Here is a 7,520-nt window from a genome sequence, read left to right as displayed (position 1 = left end):
ATGACTGTTTGGGATGGAAACTTTCTAGAACCTTGAGATTCCAGCTTACTTACAGATGAGGCTAACTAACCAATCTGCCTCTCTATATTTTGAATGCCATTTCTGGTCTCCTATTGAAATTGTTGTGTATTGTTAGCCAAAGCCTTAATAATTTCATCAAGTGACATACCTTGATTTGAGGGAGACAAAGGTGGAGGTGGTTAATTCACTTGTGGTCTCTACTGATGGTATCAGTTTTGCACCGGTTGATTCCCATAACTCAGATTGGGATGATCTCGCCATCCTAGATTATAAGTATTAGAAAAGGGATCATACCTGCGTTGTGGCTGTCCATAATGTCCTACTGCATTAGCATGTTGCATTGATTCATCCTCTTGTAACGCAGGACACATGTCAGTAGCATGACCCGAACCCGAACAAATCCCACAAACCTTAACAGTTTGCATATTCCCTACAGCCAACTGCCTCACCAAAGAAGTTAAATCAGAAATCTGTTTCTCATGGTTAGATGTACTTACCTCATTAGCTTTCATAGGTGTGTGATCCATTCTCATTCCAAACTGCTGAGAATTTGCTGCCATGTTAGCAATCAGCTTCCTTGCCTCTTTTGGTATCTTGTCAACCAAAGCTCCTCCACTAGCAGCATCTATCATACTGTGGTCCATTGGTAGAAGTCCTTCATAGAAATACTGAATCAGAAGCTGCTCACTTATTTGATGATGGGGACAGCTTGCGCACAGTTTCTTAAATCATTCCCAATACTCATACAAACTCTCTCCATTGTACTGCCGGATGCCACAAATTTCTTTTCTTATGTTGGCAGCACAGGAAGCAGGAAAATACTTCTCCAGAAATATCTGCATCATCCCATTCCATGAGTTGACAAATCCAGAAAGAAGGTAATACAACCAATCCTTAGTTGCGCCTTCCAGTGAGAAAGGGAAAGCTTGAAGCTTGATTTGATCCTTTGAAACCCCTTGAGGTTTCATGTTGGAACACACAACATGAAATTCTTTTAAATGCTTATGTGGATCCTCACCTATAAGACCATGAAACTTAGGCAACAAATGGATTAGTCCAGATTTCAACTCAAAAGCAACATTTAAAGCAGGGTATTAAATACACAAAGGCTGTTGGTTTATATCAGGAGCAGCCAACTCTTTCAAAGTTCTAGCAGCCATGGTTTCATTTTTGGAATTTGAATCCAAATCCGAATCTGAACTTAACTCCCTTGGAGATTGGACTCCTTCAGATGTACTCGAAATCTGCTTAGCCAATTTTCTCAACTGTTTAGCTGTTTTTTCTACTTCTAGATCAAAGATCAACTCACCAGATTGGGAAGTTCTTGTCATAAACAAAAAGAAATCAAAGTAAAAATAGAAAAATACCTCAAAACCCTAGAAAACAATGGAATTTGGCCTCAAGAGGGTGGGGCTAATGAATCTTTTTAGTCTTGATCAGAATGTCATTTCCTTTAAAATAGGTATCAGCCGCCCTCCAAATTCAATAAAAAAATCTGTCGATGAATAGTAACACCGTAATTTTTTTCTAAAAACCTGAAAATAGAAACACTTCACAAACAAAATTAATAACAGAATACCCTAACGAAAAAAATGCAAAATCCAATAAATTTTTATCCCCAGCAACGGTGCCAAAATTCTTGGTGGGTGTCGAATCCACCAGAAATTAAATTAACTGAAATTACCAATAATGAAATGTTTTCTGCAGTAAGTGGTAAATCCAGGTCAAACCCTAGAGACTGAATTATTAAATTTTGTGCGCTTATGTAATGGAAAAAAGAAACAAAGGTTGGGAGGGGGGGGGTAATTCGCAATCCAAAGAAGAAATCAAAAATCAGAAATTAAAAACTAAAATTAAAAATGAAACTCTGAAATTAAACAAACTTTAGTCCAAGGTAATTCGCATTCCAATGCATTGATTTGATCATAAACAAAAGAAATACAATTTTCTTATTGAATACTTAACATAGATTTACCAAATAGTGAGGTAAACCCCTAACTTCCCTATACTTATCAATTCGAGCTCAACACTCTTATTGACTCTAATTATTAACTGAATTGGTATTAAGCAATCCTCATCAAATTAATAACTGCTTTAAGAATAGGAAGTAATTAAGCTGAACAATAATTTATAAAGCATAAATCATTTAATTCACCCTATTGTATCCTTAGGTTATTATCGAAAACTGGGATCATAATCAATAAAACCTAATTACTACTCATGTTTAATCTTACACAACAATTACGGATTATGAAGATGAACTAGCAATTGATCAAATTAAACAATTAACTAGTAGGCCTTTTTAGCAAATCATTCAATAGATCAAAATCAATTAAATCATAAAACAATAGATATTCAAAAATACATAAATTAAATTAAGAACCTAGTCTCACAAACCACACATAAGAACTTGAATCCCTTGAACTGAATTAAAAACTTAGCCACTCATGTTCATGGCTTAGAAAAAAATAAAGGAAAAATAAATAAGAAATCTAAAAAAAGAGAATGGAGAATGAAGGTGTTTTTAAGGTCGAGAGGCTGCTGAATGGTTGTGTTTTAGCTGCTGTCCAAAGACGCATTTATAATAAAAAAACCTAATCCCAAAGATAGGAACCAAACTAGGAAAAGTTTTGAAATTCAAAAGACAGATTTTCAGCTTGCATTCACGTCTCTGAAATCAAGGCCGATTTTCAGTGACTTCCTTCCTGAATCTGTGTAATACCCCTATTTGCATAGCCTGGTATATTTCGCTATTCCGATGATCGGTGTCGGTCTGGATAATAAAGGGGATTAGAACCACACTTAAAACAACTAGATAAGCTATAAACACAAATAATTAGTAATTGCCAATTAGTTAAGCATAAATAAGAAAAACAGAACATAAGAAGTTAAACGAGCCGAGAGTCACAGCGATGGTTAACCTTCTCGGAAAGGACTACGAAGTCGATTTAAACTCAAATTTCGAATCGTAAAATGTGACGCTGCGGTCCTTAGAACTATTACGAACACAGTGGAAAAGAGAAAATCATGAAAAAGAATTGTTAAGCCAGTCAAATAATTAGGTCAGCGAGCCAAAAGAAATATTGAATTATTTGCAAACCGGGTTGAACCGGCGAGGGGCAATTTGGTCAATTGACCCCGAGAGTTGACTCCTGACCTAACTGTCAAATAAAATTGGAGAAAAGAAAATTTCGGAATTGAAAATTAAATTAAAGAACTAGGGAAAAATAAATAAAAAGAAAAAAGAAAAGTTGAAATGAGTGACATCATGCATGATGTCATAAACACTAATATAATTAAAACTTGAATTTTGGATGATTATGGTCTTCCATAAGACTAAAAACAAAAAGGAAAAGAAAAAAAAAAAAAAAAAACAAAAAGCCTTCTTCCCTAAACCTTGCCGCCTCACTCTTCCTCTCAACTTTCCCTCACCAAATCACCATTAAAGCTCATTTTGAGCTTGAAGAAATCAAACCTTAGCCATAAAAAATTGTTAACCCCTTAATTAAACAAAGTCTTTTAGTCTTGAAAAGAAGTTTGATCAAGAAAGAAAGAAGAAAGGAAGGAGTTGAAGAGAAAAAAAATTCTGCAATTCAAGGTTAGTGAGTTCACTTTAAGTTTTTAGTTTAATTTAAGTATTTATAGAATGAAGAACCTAGAAATATGCTTAAAATGAAATGAAAATATCTTTGGAGGACTAGATGAAAATTCTGGCACCTAGGGTTTGTGATGGAAATGCATGTGTTTTGATTGAATTAAATATGTTAGGAAGTTTAATTGAGTTGATGAATGATGTTGGTATGCTTTGAATCAAGTAAATGTAACAATAATGTGAATTAGGGTTTGGACCTAGGGTTTTGAAAGCCAAAAATTGGAAAAATGGTCAAATGGTGTGTTTGACCTTGTTTGAGGTGAGAAATGGTCATTTGTGACTAATTGAGATGTGTTGAAAGTGTTGGAAGTGAGAGTGAATTCGGATTGAAAATGGCCATGCTGCAGGCAGTAGGACCAAGGTTCCTTTGAGGGACCAAAATTGAAAATTTACAAGTCCAATTGGTATGAGACCAATTGGGAATAAAAATAGACACAAAATGGAACATTTTTCATTTAAGAATCATGCCCAAAAAGTGACCAAAACCTAGTGAACAAATTGACCAAATCAGGATTTTTGCAGTCTAACCTATACAAAAATGACCAAATGAACAGTACCACTGGTAAAATTTCAGTTCATTTAGACCTGCCTAGCCCAAGTTATGACCAAATGAATAGTCTGTTCATTTGGTCATAACTTGGGCTAAACAGGTCTAAATGAACTGAAATTTTACCAGTGGACAGTTGAGATATAGACCAACAACTTTCATGAAGAACACCAATCCAAATTTTGCACTTAATCAAGTCATTTGGCCACCCAAAGTTGGTGATCTAAAACTGCGAGAACCAGTTTGGTGCCCAGAAATCTGGGTTAAGTCCAATCCGGTAGCCATGATTCAAATGGCTATAACTTGAGCTACAAAACTCCAATTGGAGTGATTCAAAAAGGAGAATAAAGTTAAGACAATAGGGAACATTTTATATGAAGAAAATTTTGCCAAATTCTAACAGCAAAATGACCAATGGAATAGTGCAACCTAAGACACCAAAACTGAAAATTTGCAATTTTGCCTAAAAGACCTACGTTTTGAGAAAACAACCAAAACCAACAAAATTGGTAACCAAAATATGGTATGTGGGTGAAGTTGGAGTTCTCATACCTATTAAGCCTTAGAAAGTCAACAAACTGACTTGAATAGTATCATGAATAGTAACCTCAACATGAAATTTGCAAAAATGTAAGTTTAAACATATTGGAATTATTATGAAGTAAAGATACCGAGACACTATAAATTTTGTATTTCAGCTAAAAAAGACTTGGAAGGTCTGAGAGATTGAGTCAAGGCCTAGAGGCGACTCACATCAGGTTTGTGCACAATAAACCCTATTTAAGCATTTTATCATTGAAAAATGGATTTAGTATGCATTATGAGTTTAAGAATTTTTGTGTTGCCACTTTGTGAATGAAAATGTAACTTTGGAAATTGATTTGATTTTTGTATGCAATATTTGAATAAATTGTTTTAATTTGATTTTGGATTCGCACTTAGAATGACAGTACCATATTATTCCCCCATTTTATGGGGTGAGATTGATTATTTTCCTCCCTCTCTGGTTTACTAGTTGAGGTTGTAGATCGGATGAGTACTCATTAGCTAGCTAGCCACCTCCCTCATTGATTTCGATTAGTGGGGTTGTAGATTACTTTTTCGTGGTGTACAATATGGTATTGATCGAAAATTTTGTGTCATGGCTTAAGTTGCGTATGCATTGGCAACACTGTATTTATTAAATTATTTGACCCAAAAATTTTGCTATAATGACTTTTGATAATTGGTGAAATGTAATTGTGCACCATTTAAATTATGTTTTGTCAATGAATGATTTATGTATTGTATTTTAAATTTTTATTGTGCACCACTGAGTATTTTTATACTCAGCGATAGCTTGTTTTGCTATCGCAGATAAGAGCAAGGAAAAAGCAGCAGAGTGAGCTGCTGGATTGGCAAGAACTTCTTGATCATTTTTGTACAGGTATTTATTTATACCCTTGTAGTTAATTGATGTAAATATTGTAATGCTTTATGTATAAATGTAAAGTTGAGCAGTTGTATAATAAATTGTAATAATATGATTTCTGTATTTTTTTATCTGTAAATTAAACTTGTGAATGTAAATTAGCTTTGTTGAATGAAATGATGAAATATTTTGAGATGACAAACTTGGATTAAATTGTGGAAAAATTTATTGGAAGTGTTTTTCTCAGGTATTTGAAGAATTGTTTTCTCAAAATACAGACGGCACTCTGCCGAAATTTTTATAAAATCTGCGAAAAAATAAAAATGGACAAATTTTTTTATTAGTTTTAAACTTTGAATAAATGATTTAAATTTCTACCAAAACGTTCACCGCTTCCAAAATGTAAGAAAATGGTTTTAAAATCCATTGTAGTGTACTTAATGAATTATCGGTTGGTGAAGTTCGGTAGTTCATTAGGTATTCTACAGGATCATATTATGCCTTACAAAGGGGTAAGGTGTGACATGCTTTAGTGGTATCAGAGCATGATTTTGCAATAAATTTTGACTATGTGTATGAATATTTCTTTGATAAGTACAACTGCTCAAGTGTCTTTAATTGATACATATGACATATTTACATCATGAATATGCACTAACGGAGGTCAACCTCCTTGTGTTTGATCTCAGGAAGTAGAAATTTTGGAAAAACGGAATGAAAGAAGGATATCATTTCGTGAAACAATCTATTAAGGCTGAGGTTCAAGGGGAAGCCCCAGCACTCCAAAATGTGAGTGGGCCAGCCACTCCAGCTCCTACTCCAGCACCGCAGTTTCCTATTCAGTTTGCACAGCAGATGGCTGCGTTTTTCTAGCAAATGGCGGGAAATGTGCCACCCCAAGCTTAGATGCAAGCACCTACAGCACAACCACAGCCCTCAGCTCTGCAATATGAAAAATTGATGAAATTTGGGGCCACCGAGTTTAAGGGCACTGTGGATCCACTGGAGGCAGAACAGTGGTTAGAGCAAATGGAACAGGTTTTCAGGAAGCTGCAGTGTGTAGAAGAGCTGAAGTTCGAGTATTCTGTTTCTTTATTGCAAGGGGATGCGTATGAATGGTGGAAGACCATCCCCCACAGCCTGGTAGAACCTCCAGTCCTTACTTGGTCAGACTTTTTGAGAGAGTTTCGACAGAAGTGGGTCCTCGATGCATATGTGGATATGAAGTTACAAGAATTCATGTGTTTGAAACAAGGGGACAGAACAATAGCAGAGTATGAACGAGAATTTTCAAGGCTAAGCCACTATGCTGGAAGCTTAGTCTCCACCCCCAGAGACAGATGTAAGAGGTTTGAGTCCGGGTCAAGGCCGAATCTGAGGATGTAAGTTATGAGATTCAGACACCAGAATTTTTCTGAGCTGATTTCACAAACCCTGGAACTGGAAAGGATAGAGTCAAAAAGGGTAGTGAAGAAGGGTACACAAGAGAAAGAGAAGACTGAAATGACTACTGGTCAAGCACCTAAAAGTGGTTCAGGGAAAAGGAAACAGTCTGGGGGATCTAGCTCTCACAGATCTGGCAGAGGTAGATTCTCTAGCCAAAGACCACCCCGGTCTGTTCAGCTGACCCAATAAGCTTCTCGAGGATCTTTATCAGTCCGACAGTGTGAAACGTGTGGTAAAACACACGGTGGGGTGTGTTTCAAGGCCATAGGTGCATGCTATAACTGTGGAGGGAGCAGACATTTCACTAAAGATTGTACCAGTCCACGCCAGTCTGGACCTTCTGCTACATCTGAGGGATCAGCCCAAGTCTCTGCACCTAGAGGGTCACAGTCAGCTGCTAGAGGTAGAGGCAGAGGTAGGGGTCCTGGTAACACTCCTGGAAG

General features: G+C 36.1%; 1 non-coding gene across 1 annotated transcript; it reads left to right on the top strand.

Moving 5' to 3' along the window:
• The first annotated feature begins 711 nt into the window (after nt 1–711).
• LOC131182624 (small nucleolar RNA R71) lies at nt 712–818 on the top strand. The gene has a single exon (XR_009150887.1). It is a non-coding gene; the product is annotated as a small nucleolar RNA R71 (small nucleolar RNA).
• Nucleotides 819–7,520: the final 6,702 nt, after the last annotated feature.

Source organism: Hevea brasiliensis, chromosome 8 (genome assembly GCF_030052815.1).
Source record: "Hevea brasiliensis isolate MT/VB/25A 57/8 chromosome 8, ASM3005281v1, whole genome shotgun sequence".
Lineage (NCBI taxonomy): Eukaryota > Viridiplantae > Streptophyta > Magnoliopsida > Malpighiales > Euphorbiaceae > Hevea > Hevea brasiliensis.
Note: the sequence above shows the minus strand (reverse complement) of the source record. Positions and strands in the feature narration are given on the sequence as shown.